This window comes from Delphinus delphis, chromosome 14 (genome assembly GCF_949987515.2).
Source record: "Delphinus delphis chromosome 14, mDelDel1.2, whole genome shotgun sequence".
Classification (NCBI taxonomy): Eukaryota; Metazoa; Chordata; class Mammalia; order Artiodactyla; family Delphinidae; genus Delphinus; species Delphinus delphis.
Genome location: NC_082696.1, coordinates 5018626 through 5034765, shown reverse-complemented (window position 1 = coordinate 5034765; position 16140 = coordinate 5018626).

Here is a 16140-nt window from a genome sequence, read left to right as displayed (position 1 = left end):
TAACCTTATGGGGAACTTTCTGCCTGTGTTGAGCACGCAGCCCCCTGTGACACCAGCCCCCAGCACCCTTGGGATGTAAGATATTGGGGGCTGCAGTCGGAGCATCTGGGAACACGTCCAAAATAAGTAATGGTCAGATGAACAAAAATGAGATGAACTGTCAACTGAAAGGGGGCAGCATGTGGTGGAGACAGGAGTCCTTCCGGCTTCAAAGTCTTAATTGACCATAAGGCACATAAAGCCTGAGACCCCCTGGCTCTTTTTCTCTTGGCGTTACTTGAGCCGCGCTCAAGCGCCCTTGTGCGTTCTCTGAAAAAACTGTCAACCTGCTGCACACAAAACACGTGCACCTGGGCAGCGTTTGCTACCGTGTTCACACGGAGGGTGAGAGCAATCAGTGGTCACAGCAGTCTGCGGGGGAGAGGCGAGGAGCAGGGTCTGGGCCTGCTGGCCAGTTGTCGGAGCCCTTCACACCCCTCACCCCCGGACGAACCAGCTGTCCACACCCCCCGCCCGCGCAGGCGTTTCCAGCCAGTTAGGACGCTCTGTCCTCCTCCCCGGAGTCTTTCAGGGAACGCTGAAATCTGAATGCCAGATGAGGAAAGCAGATGTTTTCCGCCTCTCCACCCACTGCAAGCGAGCAGGATGGGGACACAGTTCACTGCCCGGGGGGGGGGGGGGGGGGCGGAGGGGCAGCTTTGCCGCATGCGCAGTGGGCACACCGCCCAGCACCTGCCGGGCCAGGACAGGCGTGGGAGGCCGCGGTCCAGCTAAACTCTGACTTCCGGGCCAAGGCAGGCTTGGAAAGGGTGGGAGGAGAAGTATGGCACGTGGGCTGGGTAAACAGTATTTGCTAAATTTAGAGCCATTTACACTGGCCAGTTCTGAGTTTTGTCGTCTTTTTGAAGCAAACATCCTTTTTTTTTTTTTTTTCTGGCAGGGAAATGATGCTTGGAAGTAGCAACAACAACAAAAATATCTGGTAGAACTGGCGTAAGAGCCCATTGATGAGGGACGGATTTCAAAGCTCATCAGCCAGGCTTTAACGTACATCACGAGTTTGTAAATGAAAGGAGTTCTGCGGCAGGACCGCTGGGAAAACTGCACTTTGCTGCAAAGCCTCTGCAACACAGCTGCTGAGTGCTTGCTTGGCCTCCCGCGGACCTGCAGCTGAGGGCCGGTGCCCACGCCTCCTTCGCTCTTTTCAGCTGCTTGGAGCGTGTTGTCACACCTGATGGCTCCCACCTCTGAGCGGTCCTGCCTCGTTGGACAGGGAGACCCCCGGCCCAGTGTCCAGGCCTCGGGCGTTGTGGGAAGTCCAGCTGGCCGCTCCTGGGGGTGGGTTTCGGTGAAGGACGGAGGGAGACTCTCCTTGAGGGAAAATGAGGCCGACAGGGGCCGAACAACTCGGCCTTCCAGCCAGCTAGAGGGGGCTGGACAAGAACCCCTTTTAATTCAGTTCGGTGTGCTTCAGTACAGTTCAGCAGCTCTCTGAGCGCGTACTGTATGCAGGTGCTCAAAGGTTGTGGAGCAAACAAAAATGAACCGGACCCTTCGTTTGCAGGAACTTGCTCGCTGGCGGAGGAAAACCACCAAGACAAAGACACCCGTGGCTCAGGACGGTTGTGAGACACTCACACAAACAGGGCGGGGCCGGGGCAGGAGAGAGAAGGTCCTTCTGGCCTTTATTAAAGGAGGACGGACGCAGAGACTTGAATGGGTAGTTTTCTACCGCTGACCCCCTCCATGATCTTTCCTTCATGGCATACAGCTGTTTGGTCTTAAAAATCCGATTTTTGGACTGATAAAAATTCAGTATTTGCTGAGTCTCTGGCTGCGAGCCGCTCTGGGTTTGAGGAGGGACTGGCGTCATCAGATGTCCCTGAGGACGGAGACTGCTCATGGGACAAGGGTCAGTGGACTTTCATGTTTCCCGGCTCGCCCTCTGCAGGCCTGGGTGTCAGCGTCTCCGCAGGCCTCCGCGGGGACTGAGTCCTAACTCCGGAGCCCAGCCGCGGGGCTGGGAGCTGAGGGGAACGCGGGTCCCATGGAAGCTTCCTCAGTGGGGTTAGTCCATCTGTCCTCCTCTGGGCCCCTTGGACTCCTGTCCCCCAGGGATCCTCAGAAGAAGAAGACACCTGGCTTTTTGGACTCCCTCAGGGCCAGGTGCCCTCCTGCCGCCTTGTTTTATAGCTGAGTCGGGGGGCGGGGAGGACCCCGTCCTCCATCCTCAGGCCCCTGCTGGTGGCTCCGACGTGGACACATCTGTTTTCAGTCCCCTCACAACCAAGTCCCTCAGCGCACACTCCTCCCGCACTCCCCACCCCGCCCCCGTATCCTCCTGACTCCACCCACTTCCCCTTCTCCCCTCCCTCATCATGTTGGTGAGACTCTCACCTGACTCCCCCGTCCCCTCCCTTCTGCTTGCGTCTCTCAGCCCCACCGTCTGCCGTGTTCCTAGAGACCATCCTTCAGAGGAGGGCCTGGGGCCAGAAGAGCAGGGGGGCAGGGGGCGGGCGGGGTCCCAGGCTCCTGAGGTCTCCAGGAGGAGCCGCCTCTGGAGGTGCAGCAGAGACACAGGGATTGACGTGAGACCCTGGATGTGGAGCTTAGAAGGTCAGCGGTGACCGTTGAGACCAGCTCTGGGGGCAGGAGGTGAGAGCCTGATGACAAGGGGCTGAGAACAGTGTGGAGGGAGGTAAGGGGGGACAGAGTCCGTGGTCCACTGAGGGGATCAATGGCAGGACCCCCTGCAGAGACCAGGGAGGCGGGGGGCCACAGGGTGGGAGGAGGGTGCAGGGAAGGGGGGAGGGGCACCGATGGAGGGACCTTCCCTCGAGGGCTCCATATCTCCCAGGAGAGGAGGTGACACAGGACAAGAGAGGCTGAGATCAGGCTGAGCAGGAAGCAGAGCTCTGGCTCCTGGGATGAGAGCAAAGTGGCAAGGGAGGCCCCCCCACAGGAGAAGGCAGACAGCACCTGGGAAGAGACTGATTCAAGAAATCCCAGGTGTGGGGAACCGGATCAGGGTGCCCCTACCCCTGTCCCCAGGACCCTCTCTGGCTGCTGCAAGGGGCTCTGGGGCCCAGGAGACTCAGGGGCCATGGTGGGTGTCCAGCAGATCCTGCACCCTCCTCGCCAATCCTGTCACCTGCCAACTGACAGCATTTACTTTTAGGGCCCAGAACACTGCCTATGGGGATGTCTCCTGTAGGAGAGGCCCCTAAAGCCAGGAGAGTCAGCATTTGCTGAAGGTCAGCAGGTGTCTGTTGCACTTTGAAGGTGGCAGTTTGCAAAGGCAGGGCATGTCCTTCCTTAGGTAGCAGCTTAGCATCCAGGTAAGCCCAGGGTGCCTGGGACCGAGGCAGGGTGATTTCTAACAATGCTGAAAAATTAAAACACACTTAAAAGGTCGCATCACTGGGCCCCTTCTCGGCAGGTCTGAGCCTTTCTGGGAATTAAAGTCCCTCTGGGATGGATTGACCCAGCGGTAATTGAACCTTTGGTACTTCAGGAGAGCTTGATGTCCAAAGCCCCCTTGGGCAGCATTTCTTCGCTTTTGATCTCTTTAGTGGCAGTTTAATGAACTCCCTAATTATATTTTGTCCACTGTAGGTTTGCATTCGTCAAAACTGATGAATGAAAGAGGGTATGGGCTCTTGCCGCCCAGGGCCTGTTTAACTAATTTACTGACGCGGTTTTCCGTCCTCCCTGCCTGTCCCATCATCACCTCTCTGGGCTCAGAACGGAGCCCCTGCTCAGCAGCTCTGGCAGCTTCCAAGTCTCTCTTAAATTTACTGCTGTTTTTTCAAAAGGCTTATTCCCCACTTGTGCTCCTGCACTTGGAGGCCCATCTGAGCCGAGCTCAGACGTAGGGAACAGATGTAGGGAACAGACGTTGACGATGCGTGCCTTGCGGTCAGCTCTGGGACTGGCTGGGGATTGGACGGCTAATCTCCAATGATAAGAGTGATGGTGGCCACTCACCGCTTCTGAGCACTTACTATGTGCTTGAAACTTGGCCAAGCACCTTCCATGAATTAACTCCTTTGATCCTCGCAAGTCCCTTGGGATATGGGCATTTTATTATCCTTGCCATAAAGGTGAATCAAGCCTGGCATAGAATTGCCCTTCCAGGTCACAGAGCTGGTGACTAGTGCACCCTGGAGGTCATGGCCCGGGGTCCTCCTCTCAGGCCATCACGTTTGGCTTCTCTCCTCTGTCTGCTGTTCTCTCTCTCCCGGTTCACTCCCTTGCTGAAAACTTGCCTGCGGCTTCACAGGGCACAATAAGAAAGCCCGCCCCGCGCGCCGGCTGGTCCACGCGGGCTCCTCTGACCTGGCTGCCGCCCCCTCCCCCTCCCCTCCTTGGTGCTGAGCTCTGGGCACTCTGGGCCACCTTCCCCCCTGCCAGCCTGCTGCCTGGGCAAGGGTGGGTCAGACTGGTCTGTGCTAATGAACCATCCCAAGCCTTAGCGCTTTCAGACAGCAAACCTGTGCTTTGCTCTGGGACGAGAACCCAGGTGTCCCAACTCCTGGCAGAGCCAGAGGGCTCTGCTCACACCAGACACCAGGGACCTGGCGTCTGGCTCCTGCGGGTCCCGCGACCTGGGCAGAAGTGGGAAGGGGAAGTGACGAATCACGCACCGGTGCCCAAAGAAGTGACCTGGCCGTGTTTAACATCAAAGGGGGGCGTTCCTGGACCTGCAAGGGCTGCGGACGGTGCAGGGCCCGGCACCCAGCATGTGCTCTCGATGGCGGGTCTTTGAACTAGTTTTGCCCCCCACCTGGGATGCTGCCCCACCCTTCCTGTGGCTACAGCTGATGTTTTCATCCAGACCTCAGCTCGAGTCACCCCCTCAGCGACTTTTCTGACCACATAAAATAAAATAACCACCTGGCAGGCCAGATCACATCACTTTGTATGATTTTATTTTTAATTTTTAAAGTTGATGTATAGTTGATTTACAATGTGTTCGTTTCTGGCGTACAGCAAAGTGATTCAGTTATACACATACATAATTTCAGATTCTTTTCCGTTATAGCTTATTACAAGGTATTCAATATATCCCTGTGTTATACAGTAGGCCTTTGTTGTAGACTTTGTTTTATTTTTGCCTGACACTTATCACTACCTGTCACTTTTCTCATTTGCATAGCTCTATCCCTCCCTCCCTCCCTCCCTATCTATCTATCTCTCTATCTATCCATCTCATCTCTCTGTCTGTTACCTATTTCTCTGTCTGTCTCGTCTCTGAGTCAAGCTCCCCAGGAGAGGCCTGCTCTGTTGTTCACTGCAGTGTCCCCACGTTCTAGCCACACCGGCCACATGGCAGGTGCTCAGGAATCGTCTGCTGAATGAGCGCCCTGTGTGTGGCAGAGCGTAGCCAGGCAGTAGAATCAGGCCATGGTCAGCAGTCACTGCCACCTGCCTCTCCCTGTCCCTTAGGGGGCAGAGAGCTGGGAGAGATTTAGCTTTGCGGGGGAGGAGCAGGGATGGGGTCCGGAGAGGGTGCAGCTAGTGATTAGAAGGAATGTAGGTGTCTGAGGGAAATGAGAATGTCTGCGCAGCTCTTCTCTATTATTTCATGTTTGCAGGATACTTTCAGACACCAGAAGTGTTTGGCGCTGCCCTTGAAGAGTTCAAAAGTCTAAAATCACCACTACACAAGCGAGCCCTGTGTCGTTGAAGAAAACTGTTTACCACCTCTATTAGCTTACCAGGCTGCCGTAAGAAAGTACCACAGTTGCATAGCTGAAATTTATTCTCTCAGAGTTCTGGAGGCCAAAGCCAAGATCGAGGTGTCAGCAGGGCCGTGCTGCCTCTGAAATCTGCAGGGAGGATCCTTCCTGCCGCTTGCAGCTTCTGGTGGCTGTCAGCCATCCCTGGTGTTCCTGGGCTTGTAGACACGTCACCCCGGTCTCTCCTCTGCTCTCACATGGCTTCTCCCTCTGTGTCTCCACATCATGTTCCCTCTGTGTGTCTGTCTCGGTGTCTCTTTTCCTCTTCTTGTGCAGACACCAGTCATACGGGATTAGGACCCACGTTGATGACCTCATCTTAACTTGATTACATCTGCAAAGACTCCACTTCGGAATAAGGTCACATTCACCGTTACTGGGAGTTCAGACTTCAGATCTTTTGGGGACACAATTCAACCCTCAGCGGCATCCTAGCCCCATTCTTGCGTGTGTGTGGGGTGTGTTTCAATGAGTCACTATTTTTCTTAGTTCAGGGCTTGACCCTGTGCCCTGAGTTCATCCGACCGATGCTGCCACGTAGTGGGTTTGCTTGGCGCATCCAATGACCCAGATCTGGGGCCACACGTGACGGTCTGTCCGTCGCGTGTGGCTGCCATAGTCGGGAACCATTGGCTAGAGTAAATTTTCTGCGAGTCAGGGGAGAGCCCTGTGCTGGATTCCGAGCCCTTCCCCCTCCCCTTAGCTCTGCGGCCTTGGAAAGGTGACTCCCCACTCCAGGTCTCGTCTCTTCTGTAACAGTAGGGGGTAGAACCCGAATACTCGCAGGTCAGTTCGAGCTCTGTAGCTACCAAATCTGCACATCTGGGAGAAGATTCCTTTCCTAAATTCTCTTTGCTTCAGAGTTATTGTTTTTAACCCATATGTTGGTTCAGAGAGTCAGATAATCAAGCTTGAATGTTTTCTCAGTTCTTTACCTTGAAAAATCTATTTTCCCAAGAAGCCGAGATGACGCCCTTTCTAATCAGGTTTTCCGAATCATTAATTAATTCGTTAAAGAGCTCAGCTGAGGTCCTAATGCCCATCAAGAGGCAAAAAGAACATGCGTTTCCTTTTGCTCTTGGTCATGAAACCAGCCAAGCAGGGCGTGCAGCGTGGCTGGGTTGAGGGAAATGCCGGGGCCAGTGGTAAGAAGGGCAGCACAGATGCCGTGGATGTGAGGCCAGATGCTCCGCTGGTTGTGACAACAGCAGCGCCAGCCCCTGGCAGCACCCGCAGGCCCTGCGGGAGCCCTCAGTGGGCGGTGGGCAAACAGGCTGGGGTTTCTGCACGTCCAGGGCAGCGGCAGCAGATGGAGGCTGTCTCCACACAAGTAGCCCCACCGCTCAGGGAGCCTGTGTGGAACTGCCAGTTTCACACCATCTCTGTCTCTTTCCTTGAAGCAGAGGACCTGATTCCTAGAAGTCCCATCAGGCGTGGTCTCTGGTCTGTGCTCATTCCCTACGCCCCCTCTCGGCTGCAGAACTCAGCCCACTGTGCCTGACCTTCTGCAGCACTGAGATGAGGAGAGAACCTGGGCACGTCTGGTGATGTTGAAGATGGAGGAGGGAGGATGCAGACATATCTTTCAACTTGCAGCCTGGCTGTCAGATCCAGGTTTCTTTCTGTTTGTGCGTCTAGGAGGACGTCTTTTACAGAAGATATTTTAGGAGTGTTGTCAGATAAACTAAGACCACTGTACGGCTGCATGGTTTGGGCCAATGTTTCTTAAAATGAAATAATGTATAAACCCCTTTTGAAAGACCTCCTGTTTTGACCTAATTGTTTATTATTCTATTATATGAATACCTACAAATATAAACTAAGAAAAAATTTATACTTCTAGTTCTTATGCAACTATAAAACCAAGACAAATGTGCAAGTTCAATACAGAGAAAATAAAAAACAACAAAATGCAGATTAGCATTAATTTATTGTGATGACTGATGCTTTGCTGGAAAAAAAAAACCCAATGTATCTGCTTTTTACTGCCAATCTATTATTCTGACAGGAGAATTAATTTATCACTGCACCCTAAATAGAATACTGAATAATTTTTTTTTTTTTTTTTTTTTGTGGTACGTGGGCCTCTCACTGCTGTGGCCTCTCAGCTTCATATCTCACCGCTTCAAATCTCACTGCTGTGGGTTTTGGCATGAGGGCGTGGCAACCTAAAGGTAGTATTTACTAAAACAGCAAGCCAGCATATCAGAGGTGGAATGGCTTTAGGTGATCCCTGAGCTTGTAAGCCCAGACATGAACCTAAAACTCCAAAACAGCACAGCAGAAACATTAAGGGACATTCTTCTACATCATCTGATCCAGACAATATGTTATTTTTGAAGATTTTCAACATGAAGACACAAAATAGGAAAATATTCTCAGATTAACATTCTCTGAGCTATTTGTAATGAGGTAGATAGACCTAGAGTCGGTCATACAGAGTGAAGTAAGTCAGAAAGAGAAAGACAAATACCGTATGCTAACACATATATATGGAATTTAAGAAGAAAAAAAAATGTCATGAAGAACCTAGGGGTAAGACAGGAATAAAGACACAGACCTACTGGAGAACGGACTTGAGGATATGGGGAGGGGGAAGGGTGAGCTGTGACAGGGCGAGAGAGAGTCATGGACATATACACACTAACAAACGTAAGGTAGATAGCTAGTGGGAAGCAGCCGCATGGCACAGGGATATCGGCTCGGTGCTTTGTGACAGCCTGGAGGGGTGGGATAGGGAGGGTGGGAGGGAGGGAGATGCAAGAGGGAAGAGATATGGGAACAGATGTATATGTATAACTGATTCACTTTGTTATAAAGCAGAAACTAACACACCATTGTAAAGCAATTATACCCCAATAAAGATGTTAAAAAAAAAAAATTCTCACCCCCAAGAGTGATATACACTCTTCATTTTGAAACACATTCACTTAGAAGGTTTTAAACCAACAAAGGTGCAGAGAATCTGAAAACGCTTCTGAGCTGTAAGATGTGGTCAGGGTGGTTTTCCATTTTCATGTGCTCGTTGATATTATAATTACTCTGTTATGATATAAGCAAAGATCAATGTCAGGCATGTGCTTCTCAACATGCTGAACACCAAAGATATCCTTCGCTTCCTCCAAATTCATTATTCATTTCTCAAAACTCTTTTTATAGAATTGTCAGGTTGGGGCTCTAGACCACTTTAGAAAACCTGAGACCTTAAACTAGTGACCTAACAAAATGATATTGGGTAGGTATTCTCAGCAGTAGGGCGTTTGACATTGAAGTTCAGATCTATTTTATTTGTTCCCCCAAACTCATTAGTTAGGAGTTTTAAAAATAACTGCTTATAGAAAGGATGGATGGCGGGGGGTAGGGGTGAGCTTCAGGCTGGGAGGCCAGTTAGATGGTACCTGCAGTAGGTTAGGCCAAGGGTGAAGGGGATGTGACACATGACAGTGGAGATTATCATACAGGGTGATTTCCACAGGCTGTACGTCTGTGTCAGGTAGGGTGAAGCCATGATAGGACCCTTCTGTGCAATTTGAGGTGAACGAGTTATTGCCCTGGGCCTTCTAGCCAAGAATTTCTTATTTTACCCTTAAAAATATGTTCCATCAAGTCATCTGTGCAGGTACATCGCATGTTGCAGAAACAAAGCCTAATGCCCTATGGACAGTTCTGATTAGAACATACGTGCAGACTAGGTAAAGCCCCACCATGATGTGGTCAAGTGCATTTATTAATTTAGAGGAGATTTGAATGTTGGAAATTTCAAGCCAATGGACAGGACCTGACGTTCTTGGGGGCATGGGGGGAGAATCGTGGTGGAGTAGCACTTCCCTGAGATTCAGGCTTGAGTGCTGTTGAAATGCAGACAGGGAGCAATCAGCATGTGTGGTTCTCATTTAGACAAATCTGGAACGGATACAGTTGGAAGCGGTAGGGGACTCGCGCAAAGATGGGCCTTTCGCAGCCAGGAAGCCACAGCATGGCTCCCCAGGCGGAAGCCACTCGGAGGAGGGCTGATGTGTCTGGACTGTGTGAGAACCGCCCCTTCCAGAAGCCTGGCTTCGCAGCAGGCCTTATTCCCCAAAGTAAATTTAGCTCTATGGCTATAGGTAAGACAGGGCAGATAGAGAATGTTTCTTTTCTGTGATCCAGGCTGGAGTAATCAGCTTAGTTTTTATGAGCGCCTCCATGTACCCATTTAAGCTCACCTAACCCATGTGAGCTCTTGGTTTGAGCCTCGAGGCTGTGTTACGATCACCCTTGTTTTCCTGCTGTGGGAACCTTGGCACCAAAGGGCTCCAGACACCCAATGTCGCTCTTCAAAAGAATACATTTTTTCGTTGGTAATTTTCAAAATATGATAGTTTTCAATAGAAAGTACACTGAGGTCTTTTGTATAAAAAGCACGTTTAGTTTCTTTATCACTTGCCGCTCCCTGCCCACCAGAGTTCCAGGTATGCGGGGAAACTTGACTTTGGAAAACTGACCATCTGATGAGGCCAGGTGAATTCTGCATCGGTGTAGCTGTGATGAAAGTCGCCATGAGGTGGTGGAAGTCAGTGTCTCAGGACTCAGCAGAGGAGGGACCCGGTCCAGCTGAGGTGACGGGGGTTAATCTGCATAGGTGCTGGAATAAGAGGTGAGGTAGAGGTGGGTGTGTGTCCAAGGGGTCGTGGGCAGTGAGGCTTTGGGTATGGGGTGGGGCGTTTCACCCACCACACTGTGGTCTTAGAGAAGAGGATGAGAGCTATAGCATAGATTTCTGGAACCTTCTGCAGTGACACTTGTGGACAAACCATGTCCAAATGGAGCTGTGCAGATCATGAATATGGGTGGACGGAGGGACAAAGGAAAGGAGAGTGGTCCTTGCAGGACTGGGGGCCTGTCAACTGAGGGAGGAGAGTGCTGGGAGAGGAGCCCTATTCTATCAGGCAGGAGTGGAGGTGAGTGTGGTCCACCCCAGGTAGCCGCTCCCCTGCCCTGCAAGCCCAGGCTATCGAAAACCAGTATGCTAATTGGAATAAATATTAAGTACTAATCCAGCAATTAGTTCACCTGCTTTTCAGAAGTTAGAAAGTCTCTTGTGGGACTCTTTTGAGGATCTGGTTCACTTAATAAAAAACAGATCCGGTGAGTTTCAACTTCATTTCCTCCCCTCAAGCCAGCAGGTGGACTCTCAAAATCATCAGATAATCCCAGCTGTTGCCCAAGTTGTCATCATTCTTTACAAATGTAGGCAGGGCAGCATCCTAGTCCCTGAAGGACACACAGAGTCGGATTTATCATGAAGACACTACTGTGTGGCCGTGTAAGTGCTGGCCGTGCCGGGTTGGGGGTCGTAGGTGCAGAGCGAAGGCAGGTCTCAGTCAGGAAGCCTTCGTGTGAGCCATAGGGACCACTTGGCTCAGGGTGTCCCATTAGAAAGGGACTCCAAGCTCCAGTGGTTTGTTGTTGTTTCTCTTCTAATTTTAAATAAATCTTCATATTCATCCCTAACTTTATATTTATCATTTTGTGCCCTTTTTCTTAAAGAACAGGCCCCAGATGGTATAAGATGCAGACCCCACCAAAGCTGGACTTGTCCTTGCTTAGAATTTTTTTTTTTGCTGGTGTTTTGGTGGGTGGTGGTGTCTCTTGAATTAGTTCCTTTTGCTCTCCAGTTTTTTTTTTTTCGCTTTCTTCATTTCACACACTCTTGCGATTGCAGCCTCAGAGGAGAGATGGGGCCCCTAAGGACAGGTCTGGGCAGTAAGTAAAGGAGAGGCAGTGGCCAGGGGGCTGGAGACACCTGTGCTGGGGGAGGAGCTGGCACCTTGGCCCTTAGGGTTTATGGCCGAAGGCTAAGTGGGCCCCTGGCATCTGCTTGCTGCACACATCTTTATACCATTATGGTGACTAACGCTTCTTAGGTGACAGCGCCTTGACCCCAGCCTCCATTTCTTTTGTGCCCGTAGCTCCTGGCACAGAGCTGTGGATAAGACCTTCTCCAGCGCGAGGTGTCAGTCGGTGGCTGCAGACATGGGTGAGCGCAGCCAGCTCCGTTCCTGTCGTGCACTGGCAGCCCCGGGAGGTGGCTGTCACTCTCCTGTTTACAGGTGGAGAAACTGAAGTACGGAGAGGTTAAACGACTTCCCGGAGTTTGTACACCTAGATCAATTCATTCATTCAACACATTCTAAACCCCATGGGAAAAAAGTCAAGTAACCTCAATGCTTGGAAAATGGCCCAGCCGTGTCTGATGCTCGCTGGACAATAAATACTAGACTTTTCTGCCAGGAGCAAGAAGGCCCACCTGGACGACGTCAGCCAGCTGGGGGCCTTAAGGCAGGTTCAACTTAAGGTTGGAACAACGTGTAGGCTTGCCAGGCCTGATTTAGAGTGGGGAGCAGCAAACGTGTGTGTGTGCCTGTGTGTGTGGTGTGTACGCATATATGTATGTATGTGCGTCTGTGTCTGCCCACCCGTGCATGTGTGCAAGTGGTGTCTGTGGTTTGTGTATTTGCTCGTGTGTGCTGTGCGTGTGCTCATGTGCATGTGTGCGTATGTGTACATATGTGGTGTGCATTGTGTGCAAACTCGTGCATATGTGGACAGGTGTATGTGTGCACACACGTGTGCATATTCGTGCATGCCTGTGTGTCTGGAGGGGGAGTGGGGAGGGACACAGGCCATACCTCTGGTGACGATGGCCTTGCGAGCTGCCTTCTCAGCATTACCACATCGCTTTGGCTCGGTTCAAGGGCTGAGGGGACTCGGGCCCGAGAAGGATGGTGGCTGGGACATTTGGCTTCTTGCTCTGACGGCCTGGATGTGATTGATGGGATGAGTGGAAATCTGGCCAGGTGAGAGCTGAGCGAACCAAGAAAAACAATTATTCAGGCTGGGCAGTGAGCCCTGGTGACTCCTGCAGGACCAACATCAGGCAGCAAGTGCAGGCAGGAGATTTCTCAAAATCAAGTGATAAATTGGAGAAATTGGGTCTGCAGAGAAGTCTGCCGTGATCCAGCCCCCATGCCTGCCGGCAGCAGCTTGGAGTTGCTGGTCAGCACTTTGTGAGCCTGTGGGGCTGGGCTGTCTTTGCTGGATGCCAGATGTCCCAAGTTAAATGGATGGGTCCTGCCATGAGGGTGCTGGCTAATGGGAAATGTAAAGGATGAGGCCAGTTTAGCTTTCCTTGTTCCCTGTCCTTATAAGAGAGTTTTCTTCACAGACCGGACCAAGAGAATCCGTGTTCAACATATTTCTTCTACCTTTCCCTCTGGGGAAGACTTCCACCAGCTTGCGATCCGTTTTGTGGTTCCAGCCCACTGGGCTCATCAGTTCATTCAACTGACTTTTTAAATGGCCTCCTTTTTCCTGACACGGGAAAGGAGGCAACAGTGTCCTTGTAGGGCAGTGACTGAGCCTTACCAGCCTTCCTGGAGGTGGCGAGGGTCTCGGGTTCAGCTCTGGGCCACCCTGCTCATGACACAGGCTGCAATATTGGAAGAAGAGCATGTGTCACTCAGGATGCCCCAACTTCTCACCCCTGGGACATGAGAGGTCGCTGCCCTCCTACCCCCTCCCCAGGCCATGGCTGCTCTGAAGGGACCGTAGAGCAAGAAGCCAGGCCAGCGACCTTGGCGGCATTCTGCTTCGACCTGCCTTTGGCTTCTTCCTCTTCTTGCCGCCAGGGATGGCGAGCGAGGCGGGAGAGGGAGAAACGCTGGCAAACTGATTCTCCAACGTGGTGCGCCCGGGGTCCTCAGCCCCAGGGTTGCCGGGACAGGACAGGATACCCCCATCTGTCCACGCTGAGGCTGAGTGGCCGGCTTGAAGCACAGCCCTGTGCTGTCAGTGGGACTTGGTTCTGGGTGCACTTGGACCCCATAGTCCCAGAGCCAGGCTTGGCCTCAGCCACTTCACCCTGTGAAATCTTGGGTGAGCCATTTGGAACCTCGGTTTCCTCATCTGAAAAGCAGAAACAATATGCCCTATTTTGACGGGGGATGAACAGACTGTGGCTACGCTGACTACAGTGAGAGCTTGATGAGGGAAGCTTTCTGCTTCGTGTTTCCGAGCGGATATGCTGATGTAGAATAATCCTTTTAGAACGGGCAAATATTTCATGAGATTAAACGTTCATGCCGAGGAGTAGAAACCAGCAAATTTTCTGTTAACCAGCTGATATGTTTCACTGCCAAGATCCTGGTCTTCCTCGGGGAAACTGAGTAGCAAAGGCAGACACCCTCGTCTCATGTTATTAGGTGTTTGTGGGGCATGAACCCCAAACAAGCAGAAAACTCCAGAGCAGAGACACCCCCCTTTTTCAAAATAAACAATAAGGCTCTGTGATGGAGACCTCCAAGCACACTTTGAAATGTACAGCTTAGTGTTCAAAGAGTTGATCATTTTGGGAAAATGTGGTGACTTTTTCTTATTTTCAGTTACACTTAAAAAGTTATCCACACCTCTGAGAAAGCAGACAGCATTATGACCACAGAAACATACTTGAATGTGTTCCTTTCATTCTTATTTGTTTTGAATAATTCTTATCTTCTTAGCTTCTGACCTATCGATGTGGCATCACCCTGAAGGACAGTGCTTAGGCTCAGAAGATACGACTGTTGAGATGCTAAGAGATTTCCGTTTCAGAACTGCAGAAGAAATTGCGATTGAATCAGGCAGGATGGCAACTAGTTACACGATTACATTACTCCCTGCACTAAAAACAAATACATTGACAGCTGTAATCTTTGGGTTTATCAATTGCCGGACGTGCTAATCTTATCCTACCTCTTCTTTGTCAGACCTGCCTCCAGCAAAGAGCTTTCGTGGTGTTGGCAGAAATTCCTCCTCTAGCCTGAGGATGTTAGCAGATTTCTCAGTTTATTGTGTCATTGTGTATTAATCCTGAATAAGCATTTGTGGTAATATAATAGTCACATAAAAACTCACCGACTGTTTCAACCGTTTCAACAATTAGCCTGCGCCAAGGACTTAAAAAGTGCATTAAATTTAAAGGCAAGAGACCTCAGGGCGGTGCCAGCTGAGCGAGGTTGCCAACTGCTTTTAGCTAAATTGCCTTTTCCTGGGTCACCTTGAAGCATTTTCTTTTTAAAGATCTGAATCAGTTTCCTGTTTTGTGGGCGTACTTCTTTGTTCAGAGACATTCCAGTTGGTATAAGAACTAAGAAAAAATTGTAAGGGGGTGTCCTTAGCATTTTATTCTATGATCAATGTTACTCTTCCTATTTTTAGATTTATAGGGTCCGGTGTGGTTTGAGTATCTGTATGTAAAAAAAAAAAATCTGTATTTTTAAATTAAACATATTTCATTTTATTGGAAAAGTATGTGCGTACGCCGTAAAACATTCAGCATATGAACAGGCACACACACTGGCAATCGCCTCTTTCCTGCTGAAGACGCGCAAAGCCCTCCAGAAGCAACCGCAGTTAAAGGGGAGCTTCTCTGCTCATTCACGTCCTCTGATTCACATTGTCCTGTTTTAGAGGTGGAGGCGTGCCTTGGACGCGACCGTGTCTGGCTCTTCTCAAGCTGGTCTCGGGGCTCATTCCCTGTCAGCACCTACAGATCTACTGCATTTTTAAATGGCCTCACAGACCGTCGCTGTACGTTTGTGGTTTTTTTCAGCCAGTGCCCTGTTGACAGGCAGCTGCCTAGTTTCCAGTCTGCTGTCATTACACAAGGCTGCAGTAGCCTGTGTCTCCGGGCGTCTATTAACGTGGCTTTCCTGTCCTGATGAGGCCTCCTCTCTGCGGGGAGTGTGGTAGGTCTGATGACAGGATGGTGGGCTGATTGTTGGGATCTGATGGGGCCTTCCTGGACACCCCCCCCCCCAGCCCTTCCACGTGGGTCCTTCTCCTGGGGCACCCTCTTCCTGCCTCCCTCACGTCACGCAGTGTCTGTAGAAGAGCTGGACCCAGAACTGACAGCCAAGAGTAGCCCCAAACCAGCATCCTTGAGCTCTAGACACATTGTCTGGGTCTACAGTCACACCAGGCATCACGTTCCAGTCTCTTTCCCCTAAACCAGTGGTTCTAAACTGGGGCGTTTTGCCCCTCGGGGACATTTGCAGTGCCTGGAGCCACTGCGCTGGGGGAGGTGGTGCCGCTGGCATCTAGAGGGGGGTCACCGAGGGGCCTCTGAACCCCTCCACGTGCGCAGAATGGCGCCCACCGGAGGATGACCTGGCCCGAGATGTCGGCAGAGCTGCCGTGGAGAAATCCTGCTCTAAGCCTCCTTCCCAAGAGGCCGAGGGTCTGCTTGCAGGTCTGGAGGATACGCTGGACCCAAACCAGGCCCCCCTGCCTATCGGGTTCAGACTGAAACCAGGCTCAGGCTGGAGTCAGGCTTGGTGGCAGCCTGGGTGGGAAGGACTGACTTCCACAGGCCAGAGGC